We start from the raw sequence: 18849 nt of genomic DNA, 5'->3' as shown, positions 1-18849 counted from the left end.
TAAAGGTTAAAAACGGTATTAGGATGGTTGTGGGTAGAGATACATTATTTATTAGTTTTCAGAGGCTTGTTAGAGGGAAATTGCTCATGGGATTGACCTACTTTATTTTTAAATCTTTCAGGATTAGAAGTTCAAATCTCAAAGTTGAGGATCCGCAGCTTGAAGACTTATCTGTCATCTATTCTTTCCATTTATTTCAAAGTATTATAAAGAATTAATTAGTCAGTTGGGTATTCGAGTGACATTATTCAGTTAATTATTCTTAGTATTTTTGTTTGTGGAGTATTAGGCATTGGATTTTGGTTAAGGGGTCCTTGGGTTACGGGATTCCCGAGTTGTATTTTTGGAGAATATTTATCATGATTTTAAGTTGGAATAATTATTAATGAAATTATTATTTAATAGATTTTCCTTCAGCATATTATTTATTTTCCTTCACAATAAAGCATTCATCAAGACAAGACATTACATGTAAAGCACAAATGAAAAGAAACATCATAAAGATACGAGAAAAGATCACAAAGGAATCAAGGCTTAAAAGGAAGTCATCAAGATCATGCCATATCAAATGAGGTAGCTAAGGTGGTAAGCTTTTAGGAACATTTGTCAAAGTATGTATGAACATTTTGGAGCTCATATATCTAAGGTCATACATAAATCACTTACATCATAATCAAGAAACACAAAGAATATACATCATCTATGAATTAGAACAAGTTTCTTGAAAGTGAAGTTCCATTTCAGCCGACCGAAATGGAAAGACAATTTGTATCAAACGACTGATTTAGATAGTAGCTAAGCTAAAACTGAATCACAACTGGTCGACCAAAATGCCATTTCAGACGACCGAAGTATAACTGCATCAAGGCCTCAGGCTATTTCGGACGACCAAAATAAAAGCCTTATTCATTTCGGCCGATCGAAGTAAAAATGCAAGACAGGCTCAGATTATTTCGAATGACCGAAATAAACTGGTGATTCATTTTGGTCGATTGACTTAGAGCAGATTCAAATTTAAACGGATATATTACCTCGAACTGTGTGTCTAACAGCTATAATACACATCAGATACATCTGAAACTCTATATAATGAGTTATAGTCTTCATAAAAAGTGATTGCAATATCTGAGAAATATATTCTTGCAATCAAATAGCCTTTGTCCTACCATTCATACACTTCATATCATCAATAGAGTATTGAGCTTCAATATATTCATACAAACTCTAAAGTGAGCTGAAATTTGTACTACAAATCTGTGAGAGATTATCTTGTATTGTATTTTTCTTCTTTAAACTTTATAAGGGCTGGTGTGGCCCCAAGGAAGACTAGGAGAAGGTGTTTCTCTTAACAAATTGAAGCAAGGAAGTGCTTCTTATAAAAGGTTTGCTCTCCACTCATAAGGAGGAGCCATAGTGGATTGGGAAGTCTCAAAAGGGGTCTTGAGCCGAGGAGTAAGAGTTTTTGAATCTCACTAAAATCGCTAAGTACATGTTTGCAATCTCTTTCTCTTTATCTCTTATATTTATTGCTTAAATTTCAGCATGTATGATCACTTGATAAAATGATATTTCAGTTGCTGGAAACTCTGTTTGTTTCATTGAACAATTACTGAGAAAATTAGCTTAATACTTGCATTCTAATTGAAATCGAAAATTGATCATTAATTGCCAAGACTCTATTCACCCCCCTTCTAGAGTCATTACTTGGGCAACAATTGGTATCAGAGCCTAATCTCTATTGAAAAGGCTTAAGTGCATTACAGAACGATCATGGCAAACTTAAATGGTCACTTTCATCAAGAAGGTCAGTCAAATTCCAGACCTCCTTGGTTCGATGGAACAAACTATGGTTATTAGAAAAATGAAATAATAGATTTCGTTCAATCCGTAGACTATCAAATTTGGCTTGTCATAGTTAATGGACCATTTGTTCCAATGAAAGGAGTTGATACAAAAAGAGTTCCAAAACTGAAGAAGAATGGGACACTGAGGATTATAAACCCATCTCCCTAAATGCTAAAGCCAAAGTAAATCTAAATTGTGCTACAAGCCGTAGTGAGTACAATAGAGTTTTTACACGTACCACAGCTAAGGAAATCTGGGATAAACTTTAGATTACCTATGAAGGAACATCACAAGTTCGGGAATCTAAAATTAATATTCTTATGCATCAATATGACCTATTTCGTATGAATGAAAATGAGTCTATAAGTGAAATGTTTGTGAGATTTACCGACATAATAAATCGCTTGAAGCATCTTGGTAGAACTATTACTAATTATGATCTTGCAAAGAAAATTCTAAAAAGTTTACCTGAAAAATGGGATGCAAAAGTACAGCAATTAAGGAGGCTCACAATCTCAACACATTTGACCTTAATGAACTTTTTGGCTCCCTTCTTACATGGGAGATCACCCTAAAAGATAGAGAAGGAGACCATCACCAAAAGAAAGAAATTGCTCTCAAATCCTCTCAAGTTGAAAAGGAAACTGCTGGTAATGAAAGTGAAAATGATGATCTGGCTTTCAATACTCAATCTTTCAAAAGATTTCTTCAAAAGAAGAAATTCAACAAAGGTAGATTCAAAAAGGGTGAATCATCCGATGAACCAGGCAAACGAGACACCCCTACCTGTTTTCACTGTGGAAAACCAGGGCCTTTCAAAGCTTATTGTCTCATTTATAAAGAGGAGAAGAAAAAGAGAAGAGTAATGCAAGCCACATGGGAAGATGATGAGTTAAACGGTTCTGAAAGCGATACTCTCTGTCTCATGGAAAATAGGGATGAGGTAAACTCTAACCCTGACACTTCATCTGAAGGGGACATGTCTTATGATAATTTGGTTGATGCTTATACTGAACTGCTTGATGTTTTTAAACAATTACATGATGAACTAGGTAAAATGGTCCAAAAATGTGTTTCTCAAAGAAGAGAAAAGCTCATCCTTGATAACAAACTTCAGTCTCTTCAAAATGAAAATGATTGTTTGAAAAAGGAAAATGAATGCATCTACTAAAAGAATCAGGATCACATGATCTTATTTCTGAAAAAAAATCCTTGAAATTAATTATTGAAGACCAAATTGATGGTCTAGCAAGGTTTACTCAAGGTACAAAAAATCTGGAACTTATGCTAGGCAGCTAAAGAAGTGTTTTTCATAAACATGAATTAGGATATGATCCTTCTGACAAAAATGCATGCCTATTGAAAAAGAAAGGATCTGGTTAACTATTTTGTTAAAAATGAAGCCAAAAATATTAGATGTAACTATTGTAAAAGAATAGGTCATCTTATCCAAGATTGCTCAAAGAAAAGACTGAAAATCATAAAGAAATGGGTTTCTAAAGGAACATACATGCCTCTACCTAACTCTTACGGACCCAACAAAATTTGGGTACCAAGTGAAGATTATTTAAAATCTCTTTTGTAAGATGGTTTGAAGGCATCCTCATCCTTCAAAGACAAGTGGTTTCTAGATAGCAGATGTTCAAGACATATGACGGGCGACTACTCAAAATTATCTTCTCTAAAAGCATACAACGGATGAAACGTCACATTTGGAGACAATTCTAAAGGTGATTGGCATTGGAACCATAGGTATTTCTTCCTCCTTGTCTATTGATAATGTCTTACTTGTTGAAGGATTAAAGCATAATTTATTTAGTGTTAGTTAACTAATGGTACTTTGCTTTTGGGTGAACTTCATGATCAAGATGTTAAATGTTTTATGTCATCAAATGAACATGTGTGGCATAGAAAGTTAGGACATGCTAGCATGGATTTGATCTCAAGATTGTCTAAAAATGAATTAGTCAAAGGTCTCCCAAGGACTAATTTTTCAAAAGACAAACCTTATAGTGCTTGTTAAATAGGTAAGCAAGTCAAATCTTCTTTCAAAAGGAAAAAGGATATAACAACTTCAAAGCCACTTGAATTAATTCATATGGATTTATTTAGGCCGAAGAAAATTGCTAGTCTTGGTGGAAAACTCTATGTTTTTGTAATTGTTGATGACTACTCTAGATTCACTTGGGTATTCTGTCTTGCACGCAAAAATGAGGCTCACACAATTCTTTTAAAATTTTCTAAAAGAGTCAAAAATGAAAAGGAGTGTAAGATTAAGACTATTAGAATTGATAAGGGTAGAGAGTTTGAAAATCAAGACGTTGAAAGATTTTGTGACGAAAATGGCTATAATCACAATCTTTCGGCACTTAGGACTCCTCAACAAAATGGAGTTGTTGAAAGGAAAAATAGGTTTTTTCAAGAGATGGCTAGAACCATGCTAAATGAACATAAATCACCTAGATCTCTATGGACCAAAGCCGTTAATACCTCAAGCTATGTCATAAATAGAGTTGTCATTAGAAAAGTTGTCAACAAAACACCTTATGAATTATGGAACGAAAAGAAACCTAATATATGTTATTTCAAAGTTTTTGGGTGTAAATGTTTTATTCTTAATGACAAAGACAATCTATGAAAATTTGATACCAAATCCGATGAAGGCATTTTTCTTGGCTACTTTTCTAGAAGCAAAGCATTTAGAGTCTACAATAAGAGGACCTTGGTTGTGGTTGAATTTATACATGTAGTATTTGATGAATCCACAACTCCACCTATAAAGAGTATGATGGAAAATGATGAAGAGATTGAACTTGAAAATGGTTCCAATAAACTCAATGTAAATGAATCTCCTATTGATATCTCTCAAAAGATCAATTCTAGTAATGACATCTCTCAAAATAAAACTACTCCAAATGAATGGAAGTTAGTTCATAATCATCCATTAGACCAAGTTATTGGTAATCCTTCCAAAGGTGTTAGTACAAGGTTACAATTAAGAAATATATGCAATTTTATGGTATTTGTTTCTCAATTTGAACCTAAAAATATACATGAGGCTAAAAATGATGAATCTTGGCTTTTGGCAATGTAAGAAGAACTTATTCAATTCAAAAGGAATAAAGTTTGGCATCTAGTCCCTAGACCTCAAAATAAAACAATTATCGGCACAAAATGGGTGTTTAGAAACAAAAAGGATGAATTGGGAACTATTGTGAGGAATAAGGCTAGACTTGTTGCAAAGAGCTATAACCAAGAAGAAGGTATCGATTATGAAGAAACGTTTACTCCCGTTGCTAGACTTGAGGCTATAAGAATGTTGCTTGCATTTGCATCTCACAAAAATTTCAAATTATTTCAAATGGATGTAAAGGGTGCTTTCTTAAATGGTTTTATAGATGAAGAAGTGTATGTAGAACAACTACCGGGCTTTGAAAGCTATGAAAGTCTAAACCATGTTTATAAATTTTCTAAAGCTTTATATGGTTTGAAACAAGCTGCTAGAGCTTGGTATGAAAGACTTAGTGGGTTTCTACTTTCAAATGGTTTTAGTAGAGGAAAAATTGACAATACACTTTTTACCAAAATCATTGATGACAATTTGTTGATCATTCAAATTTATGTTAATGATATTATATTTGGATCAACTAATGACTTGCTAAGCAAAGAGTTTGCCTCCTCCATGCAAAACGAGTTTAAAATGAGCATGATGGGTGAACTCAACTTATTCTTAGGGCTGTAAATTAAACAAACTCTTGATGGAATTTTTATTTGCCAATCAAAGTATACTAAAGATTTGCTAAATAAATTTGGCTCGAAGGACGCCAAACATGCCAAAACTCCCATGAGTCCATCCTTGAAACTTGATTTGGATGAAAAAAGCAAAGATGTTGATATTAAGAAATATAGAGGGATAATTGGAAGCCTTCTATATTTAATGGCTAATAGGCCGGACATTATGTTTAGTGTATGTTTATGTACTAGATTTCAATCTTGTCCCAAAGAGTCTCATTTAAATGTAGTGAATCACATATTCAAATATTTGAATGGCACTATTAACTTAGGATTATGGTATCCTAGGCATATGTCCTTTGAACTTGTCGATTTTACTGATGTTGATTTTGCCGGGTGTAAAGCTGATAGAAAAAGTACAAGCAGTGCCTGTCACTCTATAGGTCAGTCCCTTGTGTCTTGGTCGTGCAAGAAACAAAATTCAGTTGCATTATCCACTGCTGAAGCTGAATATGTAGCTACTGGTAGCTGCTGTGCACAAATCTTATATATCAAACAGCAGCTTGAGGACTTTGGATTGTTCTACGACAAAATTCCTATCAAATGTGACAACACCAGTGTAACGACCCTCACCCTGGCCAGACACAATATTGTCCGCTTTTGGCTCACCCAGACCAGAGACTTCCCAGGGGGTCACCCATCCTGGTACTACTCCAAGTTAAGCACGCTTAACTACAGAGTTCTGATGAGTTCACGGCCATCACGGCTTTAAAACGCGTTGTGTCATAGAAGGGTGTTAAATCTACATATAACACTTGCCCCATCCACACCCAGATGATGTGGGATTGTGCACCTATAGCTCGCCCAGTGTGGTAGCCTACTGGTGCCCCCTGCACACGCTCACACACACCCGCCCACAAGGTCGCCACAATCACCCCCCCTTTGGGGTCCAACGTCCTCGTTGGCCACACTTCCGGCTGGGTCAGGCTCTGATACCATTTGTAACGACCCTCACCCTGGCCAGACACAATATTGTCCGCTTTTGGCTCACCCAGACCAGAGACTTCCCAGGGGGTCACCCATCCTGGTACTACTCCAAGTTAAGCACGCTTAACTACAGAGTTCTGATGGGTTCACGGCCATCACGGCTTTAAAACGCGTTGTGTCATAGAAGGGTGTTGAATCTACATATAGCACTTGCCCCATCCACACCCAGACGATGTGAGATTGTGCACCTATAGCTCGCCCAGTGTGGTAGCCTACTGGTGCCCCCTGCACACACTCACACACACCCGCCCACAAGGTCGCCACAACCAGTGCCATTTGTATATCAAAAAATCCCATTCAGCACTTTAAAACAAAACACCTTGAAATTAGATATCATTTCTTAAGGGATCATGTATCGAAAGGAGATATTAAATTAATGTTCATCAGCACTGAAAATCAATTAGCCGACATTCTCACGAAGCCATTTCAAGAAGATAGATTTTGCACTCTTCGACAGGAAATCCGAATGGCCATAGAAAGCGAGATTCTATAACAACTAATAAATCTTTCATAAGGTTGCTTCTATACTTATTTCGGCAAACCGAATCATCACTTCGGCCGTTCGAAATAAGCACTTCAGTAAACCAAAAATCTATTTCGGCCGACCGAAATGAGCAAGTCAAAATTGCTTCAGGATGCAAACCGGCCAACCGGTGAAGTCATTTCGGTCGATCGATTCTTCGCGGCCCACAGATTTGAAAGCCCAAGTTTGGCTTTAAGTAACCCCGCAAACCATTTTTTTTTTTCTTCCAAAGATCCATACATCATCTCTCTCTCTCTTTCTCGAAAGACGACTGTTGAACTGCATCCTCCCTCCTATTCGCATCCAAGGTAAGATCCAAACACTCCTTCTCAAATCAATTATGCCTTTGATATTCCCTATTGGTATACCCTGTTGCTATTCTCTATGATTAGATTTTGTTTAAATAAGAAGCTATTTTACACCTTCTCTATCTAATCTCACAATCTAAAAAACCTTTTATTCTCTGTAATGGCTTCTAGGGAGAATCCTTTTAGGTTAGCAAGAGGATTAGAAAAACACTCCAAACGTGCTCATGACCATGATGCCGGAGGGTCTGAGCCACCCAATCCTGAGCAACCCGAACCTTATCCTTCCCAGCCATGCGTCTCTACAAAGAACCCCACTTTAAAGAAATCTATGAAACTAAATTCCTCCATAGAACAGTTGCAAATAGCAAATTTCTTAATAGGAGTGGATGTGAAGAATTGATTCTACACACTTACTCACTATTTAATGCTATTGGGCTAGGTGAATTTGTGTCCCTCAATGTTCCTTTTTACCCCAAGCTTGTAAAACTGTTTTATACCAACTCCAGAGGGTGCTAGGGCAAAATACCTTACTTTCTTTCATTGTAGACACCGATATTACTTTCACCTTAGCTGATATTTGCCGCATTCTTAAACTACCTCGAAGAGATATCACATACTACACTGCCTATAATTGGTTAATGGGGAAGGTTTTGACGAGCACCAAGCAGTTCAGCAAATGAGCCAATTTCCTACCGACAATACTGACAAGATATTTGCAAATCAGTTAACCGTGGAAGCTTAACTCATTTACCATGTTATTATGCACACCATACTTCCTAAATCCGGTGGACACTCGGATGTGTCTTTTATGGAAGCCTTCTTAATCTGGTGCGTACTAAAAGGCAAGAAGTTTGACCTAACCTATCTCATCTTTCATCACGTGCAAGATTGTGTTAATATAAAGAAAACTCATTTATTCTATGCCATGGCTCTTACCATGATATTCAGAGCCAACAAGGTACGGATAACAGGAGAAGATGAAAAAAAGCTGACTAATCTCTACCGGGTCGACACAGATCTGCTTGGCCAAATGGGTCTCAAAAAATCTGAAAACAATACTTGGTATAACCCTAAATTTGGTGATCCAGCAAATGTAGACCAAGAGATTGTAGCTATGGTAGAGCAACAAGAAGAAAATGCAGAGGTAGATGCTGCAGTTGAAGAAGAATAAGAAGAAGAAGAGGTGGAAGGAGAACATGAAACAACGAATGATAATCCAGCTCCTCCATCCGAAGAAAGCTCTATTCGTGAGCAACTGTTGGAAAGTATTGCTCTCTCTAAAGAACAAATTGCAATTGGCAAAGAAAACAAGGAACACGTCCTTGCTCTACGAGAACGAGTTGAAGAAGTCGCAAATGAAGTCAACCTTATAAAGAGTGACCTTACTGATCTTTGCGCTACAGGCCTCCCTCATTTCTGATTGGTCGTTTGTTGTGTCCCACCCCCACCTTTTTTTTGAATGACAAATGGAGAGAAAGGAGAAAGGATGATGTTTCTTTTGGTGTAACTTTTGGTGCTTAATTAGTGTCTCTGTGCTTTATTGATTATTTTATGACATTATTGATTATTATTCGAGTGTAATGGATGTTTTGAACTTGTATCAGTCAAGTATGTTTTGTGACGACCCTGGATTTTTCAACCCAATGTGTCCTGTGATGACCCGAAACGGATCCAAAATGCAGAAGCAAAGGATAGAAAAGTGGTCTCTAGAGATACAACACGTCTCTAATACACCAATGTGACCCTCAATGAGGTCACGGAACCCAAAGAAAACAAATGCAGAAGCGATGTTTCAAAAACGGACAAGAATGTACCTAGGGGCAAAATGGTCATTCCATACTGAAATGGGTGCCACCGTGCATACCATTGGAAAGACAATGAAAAATTAATGAATTTAGACTCAAGAATCACCTGATTCGGAGTCCGGACGACAAAGATATCAAGTTCTGAAGTCGAAGGAAGGGAAACCTTATCTCGGTTTGAACCAAAAACAGACACTACCTTACTAAAACTTAAATATCTTGAGCTTCAAGACTAATATCAAGCTCTAACTGGTACCATTGGAAAGCTTATTTTGACGCGGTCAATTTAGACTCAAGAACGGACCAATTCGGGGTTAAAACGAGGAAGATATGATAGTTTGAAGTCGGAACTGCAGTGCTAAACCAAGACATAAACACACACACGCACATGAACAGTACCTAGAGCGCTCGATCAAGGGCTACGAGCTCTCGTAATTAGCCCAGAGAGTTCTGTCCAAAGTTGGAGCGCTCGAACCCCCTCTTGGAGCGCTCATTCTGCTGTAGGCTGCACCTAAAATGCCAACTTGAAATGCAATTTTGAGGACTTTCTGGGCCTTTTTAAAAAAAACACAAAGAAAAAACCCACCTCAAAATCATGTTTTCTAGCCAATCATGACAAAATAAAACTTTATTTTTCATGTGAAAACCCCAAAATGCCCTTATGCTCAGTTTAGGCTCAAAACGGCAAAAATGTAAGTTTGCACCAAACATACATTTGACCCCAAATGCACTTCTAGGCTGAAACGAATATGCACGCACACATAATAAGTGATTTTAAGCGTGCAGGAATGGTCCACGACTCCCGGAAATGACCGATGCAAAATCCGACCCCTGACGGCCAAAAAGGCGAAAATGAATTTGAAATGGAAATTTTGAAAACAAAAATTAACAAATGATTGGAAATTACCATTCGGCCCTTGGCCACACTTCATACATGATTAATGAGACCCTATGAAAGAATAAAAATAGAATTCCCACACCCGATGCAAACATGGTGAAGCAATTACTTGGCATTTTTCAATATTTTCATAATATTTCATGAAATCATAAGTCACATAGGATACAAAATACATGACATTGGCCTCCGGCCTCATCTTATACATGTCAAATACATTATAAGGAGTGCACTCATGTACACATTACATATATGGAATCAAATTGTAATACCCCTAATTTTAAAAAGGATATTCCTGGTATTTAATGGTATTTAATTTATTATTTAAGTGCATTTTATTTGATTATGTGTCATTATTTTTTTTGTTAGGTGCTTAATTGTTTTCTTTTGTGGTGATTTAATTTATTTCTTTTGTGGTGATTTAATTTATTTAAATGATATTTATTTTTAGTTATTTGATTGGAATTACTTGTTAGTGTTTTAATTATTTAATTGGCATTAATGGTTTAAGTGTAATTGGTTTAATTATTCTATGTGTGTCTTATTTTATGTGTGCCTTATTTGGTTTAATTGGGTTTACTAATTATTATTTTGTTCAATTAGATTATTTGTTAAGTATTTAATGGTGAATAGGGTAATTAGGTAAATACATCTAACTAGGGTTTAATTACAGTATAAATTAGGATTTTATATTATAGCCGTCGTAGGTTTTTACGTTAATTGGATGTGCCGGTTAGGATTGTGAGTTGGACTTAAATGAACCTAGGGTTTAGGAAAACTCTATAAGTATAAGGTAGACGTTTGTGTAGGGTTTTTTTTAAACAAAGCAGACGTTTTGTGGAAGTGGAGAAGGAAAAACGCAGTTTTTCACATTTTGCCAAGGTTTGATCAAAGCTCCGATCTCGCTTCGTCCGTGGTTCGATCAAGCTGAATTTTAGAGGAGAGGTTCACGACTCAGTGACACACAATCTGAACGGTGAAGATCAGAGTTTGACCTCGGGAACAGTGATTCGTACTCATGAACAGTAACTGGGTCGCACAGGTTTTTTCCATTCTGCCCAGATTTCATCAAACATCCGATTCCGCTTCGTCCATGGTCTGATCGAGCTGAATTTTGGAGGAGAGGTTCATGGCTCAGTGACGCACAATCGGAACGGTGAAGATCAGAGTTTGACCTCAGGAACAGTGATTCGTACTCATGAACAGTAACTGGGTCGCACAGGTTTTTTCCATTCTGCCTAGATTTAATCAAACATCCGATCCTGCTTCGTCCGTGGTCCGATCGAGCTGAAATTTGGAGAATAGGTTCATGACTCAGTGTCGCACAATCTGAACGGTGGAGATCAGATTTTGAGTTCGGGAATAGTGTTTCATACCCGTGAACAGTAACCGGGTTTTGGAACTCGCCGGGATTTTTTTAAGAAGACGACGTTGAAACTTTGAACAAAAGTTTCTGAGGCAAGATTCTATCCTTACTCTTTCCCTTAGGCTTCATACTCTTTGCACTCTTAAATAATTTCAGGATTAATGAAGATTAAATCAAACTAAAATGATATCTGTTTTGCTATGAAACTAGTAGTTACAGTAGTGTTGTATGCTTGTTCAACCTAGACTAAGCATGTTTGTGGATGCATTGTGGTACTGTGGTTCACGTTTTTCCTTACCACTGCTAGTATAAATTATTGGAAGGATGGGTCTAGATAATAGCTATCTTAACTTCTGTAATAGCAACTGTTGGAACTTAAATACTAGGAGGATTTGAGTTTAACACTAGATCGGTTTTGTGGAACACTATAATTTGAGCATGTCTACATACATACTGTGAATATTGTTTTGATGCTTACATTATCATAGTTAGTATCAACTGTGGAGGTTAGGATTTTGTGATACATACCCTACATATCTGTATGTCATTTGTAAGGTGTTAAATGGAAGTTTTAATTAATTCTGTCTTTATATCAGACTAAAGGGAACAACTTAAATTGGGCATATATATGTTGTTGTTGTGACCCTGTTTATCAATGCTTATTTTATCACTGCTAACATTGAATGTTGGATGTTGGAATTTAGTTGATATATACTTGATTTATTGGTATTATTGACTACTGGAGGATTGGAAAGTAGGCACCGGTATGGGACGGTGGCATACTAAGGATGGGTTTGGTTTTTAAAACAATACCATTACCCACCTACTTGGAATAAGGATGGGATTAACTAAAAGTTAAGTCCTGTGGATTTGTATTGTCATGGCAACTACTTGTTGAGCGGCAATACCAGGGATTTTGGATGGATTTTATATATGTACTGTTATGGTGCCTCGGTATGAGCTTGAGCCTCAGGACCGATGGCTAGGGAGCGTATATGCATCGGGATGTGTAGCTGGCTACGATGGTTGGAGGTGTACCCTGTTTAGGTATAGGTACATATGCCCACTTCGTGTGCGTTTTAGCATGTTACCTCTATTCAGGTTGAGACCGCCCTGTAGTCCAGTGAGAGTCCTTTAGTGTGACTATATATATATTTACGGACTATTAGCTATTGTTGAATTGTTTAGGATGTACATGCGTATCGGGCCTCTGTTTGGATTGTAGTAGAATAGAACTTGCGCGTAGGCCTGACCCACTTCTATTTTTCAGGTATACAACAGTTCCAGGCTTAGACGTGTTCGTGCTGAGCAGAGGTCTCTATTCACTCTTCCGACGATGTAGGGCTCTCTCTATAGTTTTATTTCTGGACGTTTATTACAGTTGTTCTATCTTCCGTTTGGATGTTTAATAGGGGTCCACTAGAGATGGATTCCCAAGTTATAAACTGATGGAGTTTTGGAGTTTGGGTTTGATGGATTTTAATAATTATAATATTTTGCGGATTCTATTTTTAGTTCCTTCCAGCTTTAATTTCATTTCTTAATTTATTTTGTATTCCGTGTTCATTATAAAATATTAATTGTTTGATATTCCCTCGGGTTTGGGCCTGGGCCTGATCAACCCGTGTCTCGAATCCGAGGGGTATCTCACAAATATACACATTTTGTCAAGTCAAGCTATAAAAGGCATCTCATGCTAACATTTGCATGAAATGGAAACTTAAAAACTACAAGCCATCCACGGAATGATGAGCATTACGAACCAAGTCTTCGTACCTGAAAAAATGTCCCCACAACATGGTTGAGTAACATAAAGCTACTCGTAGGAGATGAGCATGCATCGACCTAACTTTTTACAATTTTATCACCTTAAGGTGAGACATGTTAAAGGAGCTTATGCCACCTAACGTCTATGTCAAAGTGAGACTCGGGGATCATCCTAAGCTACTCATGCAATTGAAATGAACTACGGCATACAAGTATACATGCTCAAGTACACTAAACCGCATTAAAACATGATACATGACATTCAAGTACACATGCTCACAAGTATATTAAATCATATTAAACGGGATAAGCAATATCTAGCATACATACACAAGTATAAGATATATGTATAGAGTACTCATAAATCAAGCATACAAACACAAGTATACTAAGCTAAACACATACGCACAAGACAAGTGTACATGGCACAAGTATACAAAAATGAAATCCACACACACAAGACAACCATACTAAGCGTAAATACACTAGATAGAGTTTAGATACACTAACAATGATACAAGTTCAAGTATACAGTTTCAAGTATACTGAATGAGATCAAAATACATAGGCAAGCACCAATTCTCAAGTTACAAGTAATCGACGATTAACAACTTGAAATTGAATGCGAAAATCAAAGTAGAAAGACTAGGACATGTGGTCACTAGACCAAGCAAGTGTTTTCGGGTAATTACGACCCACAAGGCACTACCTAGTGCGCACATGCATAAGTTATTCCGGGTAATTACGACCCACTAGGTACTACCTAGTGCGCACTTATGACTTAGAAGACTCTTGTCTCCGTACTAGAGCCAAACCCTAGCCATCACGTGAAATATGTCCTTACAGGCTTTCCAAAATTAGTAAGTCCAAAACTTATACAAAAATCAATAAGTTAGACCAAACTTATACCAAATCCACTAATGCATAAAATCATCTTCCATGCACAAATAAGGTTGAATCTACACAAACCATGTCCTAGAATTCAAGTTTAGATAGCATATGACATGTCAAGCCACCAATATACAATTTACACACAAAGTAAGAATATTTTTACAACAATTGAGCCACATTACCATCCTAAACCACAAGTACTAAATAAGCTTCAATTTAGTAACTAGCTTCCAAGGTAAACAATTGTAATATTCTAACAAGTTATATACTTACACAAGATATATGTAAACAAGCCATTCAAGTCAATGATATTCCATATCACGCTAAGTCCAATTACCATGTTAAGGAGCCATAAGTACTAATTCTACATCAAGTTAGTAGCATGGTCACAAGGTAATTAAAATGCCACATTTTAAGAGATTTTCAACCTAATCATGGAAAGTCTCTAGATTTCAAATCTATTCCAAATAATCTCAAATTAATATATGTTAAACAACAAAGCATACTCATTGCATATATCAAATCAAAAGAGCAAAATGAGCAAGACATCATCATGTTCATTTTAATTAATTTAAATTAATTAAATCTTTAATTTTTCAAAAGTTGTTCAAATGATCCCAATTAAATATATAACAAGGACTAAGTCATGGCCATGCCATATATCAAGTCAAAAATAGAAAACAAGCAAGGTACCATTAAATAGATTTTAAATCAAATTAAATTCATTTAAATCTCTAAATTTGAAAACTCATTCAAATGGCTCCAATTAATTATATAACAAGGATCAAGTGAAGGTCATGCCATATACCAAGTCAAAAATGAGTTATATATAAATTTCAACAATCATTAATTTCTCAAATTAACATTTAAACATACATATAACTTGTATTTCACACAAAAGCAAGTAAGATCACTAAAAAAAAAAAAATATTATAATACCCCCTACCTCACTAGAGAAGAGTCTCTCTAGAATCCAAGGCAAATCAACACAAAATGGCAAACCCTTCAAGAGTTATGTAGAGTAGGATGAGGGGAACAAAAAGTGTTCCAAGCTTCATGGTCTAAGGTGAGTGGAAGGGCATCAAAAATCAAGGTCAAGGCCAAAGGTTTCAAGCTCCATCCACGGAGGCTAGGGTTTTTGGTGAGGAAAGAAATGAAATAATGTGAAAATGTGTGAGTGGAGGAATTAGAAATCCTCCACTCACTAGGTGATCCTACACCATGGTCAACACACACATCTATGGTCAATTGCACAAAAACCCTTCTTTAAAACTATAATCCCAAAATGGCCCAAAAATAATTGCAAGACTTAATTTGGAGCATACACTTGTCACAAATCCAAGGCTCCATCCTAGGCTTAATCTCAAGCCTACATTTGTCAACCATCCAAGCCAACAAGTGCACCAATCCTAGGCCAACAAGTGGGCGAATCTCTACCCTCCACATGTTATCATCCAAGGCATCAAAGTGTTTCCACACAAATGTCAACAAGTGGACCAATGAGAATGTGACACTTGTCACACTTTTCAGAAATTGCAAAAAGGTCCTTTTTGAAAATATCTTTCAAATTAAATTGCAAAATGGTCCCTAAGACAAAAAATAATTAATTTACAGTAATTACACAAAAACCCCTAAAGTTAGGAAAATTACAAAAAGGTTATGCGTCTATACCCTTTACAAGAAAAGTAAGCACTTAGCATGTTTTTCTACAAAAGTGAAAATACACATAGTATGGAATTTAAATATCGTGGATGCATGCAAAACCGGAATCGAATCCGAACACAAAAAGTGAGGTTATGCCAACAAGTGACAACCGAGAAAGAAACGAAAGGTGAATAGTGTCACAAAAGTGAAAATGTGAAAATGACTCAGTTCTCAAAGGAAGTCGTCAATCCAAGGAAAAGAGTCTCGAAAACCATCCCCGAGCACTCAAGATGACATTAAGTGACGAGAAACTGAACTCAGAAAGGAAAAGATCAACGGAAAATAAATATCCGTGGAAATCTGAGAAAAGGAAAGGAATGAAAATGACCGGGTCATTACATGTTTTGAATGCTTAATTAGTGTTTTTATGCTTTATTGATTATTATATGACATTATTGATTATTATTCTAGTGTAATGGATGTTTTGAACTTGTATCAGTCATGTATGGGATTTCAAAGCTAACGAAATACATGTTTTGAATTTGTTATGACAAATCTCAACTTTGCCTATAATGATTAAATAGATGCACAATGAAAAGGGTAGATTTGTAATCTCTTACATTGAATGATCTCATCTTTAAAACTATGCATATTGATAGGGGGAGCACTGTTCAATACATTTACTCTTATTTATCGAACACATCAATGAATTGTCAAAATCAAAAAGGGGGAGATTGTTGGTGGTTCCGAGGGTCGCACCCCAAATCCAAAATTTGTGCACCAAAAAATAGTGGTGTAGGGCTATGATGAATGTGGCCAAGTTTTACATTTAGAAATTGCCACTACTACCTTTCACTAAAAATATAGTTAGGGCAAGTTGGGATCGTCCCAAGGGATTGGTAGGTCGTACTAGGTTGTGCAATCGAGATTAAGGTTAGTAGGTCGAGTGATCAAAAGATTGGTTGGTGGTTGAATTACACTAAGATGCAATTTAAACTAAAGTGGGCAATTAAATGAAATTGAGAGAAAATAAGAGAGAGATCTTGGGGTTTAGAGATCACCACTAAATATAACTTTTCTACACCCTTAATGAATGATTAATGAGAGGGAAAACATATCTTGCAACATAGTGTGTGTGTGTGTGTGTGTGTGTGTGTGTGTGTGTGTGTGTGTTGTTGTTGTTGTTGTTTCAACAAGCATGGATGACAAATTAAACATATATTGTCTAAGCAACATGGTGGATAGCACAATATATCAAATTAAGCCATTAATCCTTTCTTTAAGCTCACAATCCAAACACATCACAAGGTTAGAGATATATGCTACTTGCTTTCATAAGTATGGAACATCAAAGCATGGATTGTCCTCCCATTTAACACCTAAACTACAACTACACTACCATTAAGCTAATGACATGAAATTAAACTAAGTAAACTAAGGGAGAGGCAAAATCCATCAAGAAATGAGTATGAACCATCAAATAAACCACAAGAGCATTCCATTAAGCACTATGTCTTGACAATCTCTAGATCTATTGCATTAACACACATAGACATGCATCAATAACGCAAGAAATAGAGACAAACACATGAACATCTATTCTAACATACATAGACATATGGATAGAATGAAATGATCAATTGGAACCATTAAACCACACAAATCATTGAATAAACAAGATCTATATATATAAAAGTGTCAAAACATGTATCACAATACAAATCCCCTCAAAAATACATAAATTAAGATATAGAAAACATGTTTAGGGCTAACTCTAGCCCCAAGAGGATGTCTAGCCACTCAAGGATGGTGTCCTCCAACCCTCAAGGGCTAACTCTATGGTAGAGATTGCTTCTCTTCTTGGTTGATGGAAGAACTCCAAGCTTGTGTCTCTAGCCTCCTCCTTTCTTTTCTTCCTCACTAAGAATATGGAAATTGTGTGTCTATCTTCTATTAAGTCTCTCTCAAAAAATGGCTCATATGCCTTATATAGGTAGGTTAAATATCACCCCAAATGAGCTGGGCTCGTACACCAATATTCCTTCCAATGATTGGATATGAGACAACTTTTAATGAGCTGGAATTTAGATTTTCTCGGGCTTTGAGAAGTTCGATCGATCGAACTTGTGGTGAGATCGATCGAACATGGCTGAGATCTATCGAATTTAAGCTGGATCGATCCTCTATAGCGGTACCTTTTTGGATAAAAACAAATCTGAGATATTTTGAAGATATTTTTGGGAAAGAGACAAATGTGGTAGGTAGGGTGGTACAAGTGGATAAGATGGAATCTTTTCGATTGATCGGAAGAAAGTTGGATCGATCAAACTTTGTGGGATCTTTGGATAAGGATAAAAGAGCTTGGATCCATCTTGGAATGCTGAGATCGATGAACTTTCGATCGATCGAATATTTTTTGAGATCGATCAAACTTGCTGAATTTCTACCACTTGCTTCCTTTTGCTCCCACATTGCTCATTTCTTTGATTCATCGCAAGATTGCTTCAATTATGCTCTTATTTTGCTGAGTTAGCTTATTTTGGGGATAAGTACCTGAAAATGGAAATAATACAAAATTAATCTAAAGCGGGAAAATAAGATAGATAAAGGTCCTAGAATACCTAAGCTTAAGGGGTTTAAATGCGCACTTTTCAGCGCTCATCACACCCCCAAACTTAAATATTGTTAATCCCTAGCAATGAACTAGAAAGTAAATGAATGAAATGAACAACTATACAACTATGAATTAGAAAGCAATAAATGGATGACGCTAATTTCGTAGGGAACACGATTACATTTAGCATATGCAACAAGCCTTTTAAACCCCTAGTGGACGAGTGAAGTCTCGTAAGGGTTTCCAGAAATGATACCCACAAACATTAAGCTCATTCTTTCAAAAGGGGCACCAATATTGCAGACAAGTATTGGGAGAAAACTACCTCAAGTATGCAATTTTTCAACCATTTCCAAGCAATCTCCCAAAATTTCGACATCAAGCAAGTAAGTTTGGTCTTCCACACATCAAGAAA

The sequence above is a fragment of the Cornus florida genome, unplaced genomic scaffold (genome assembly GCF_030987335.1).
Source record: "Cornus florida cultivar Cherokee Brave unplaced genomic scaffold, ASM3098733v1 CherokeeBrave_3.0.0_Hap2_Chr11, whole genome shotgun sequence".
In the NCBI taxonomy this organism is placed as follows: Eukaryota; Viridiplantae; Streptophyta; class Magnoliopsida; order Cornales; family Cornaceae; genus Cornus; species Cornus florida.
Note: the sequence above shows the minus strand (reverse complement) of the source record.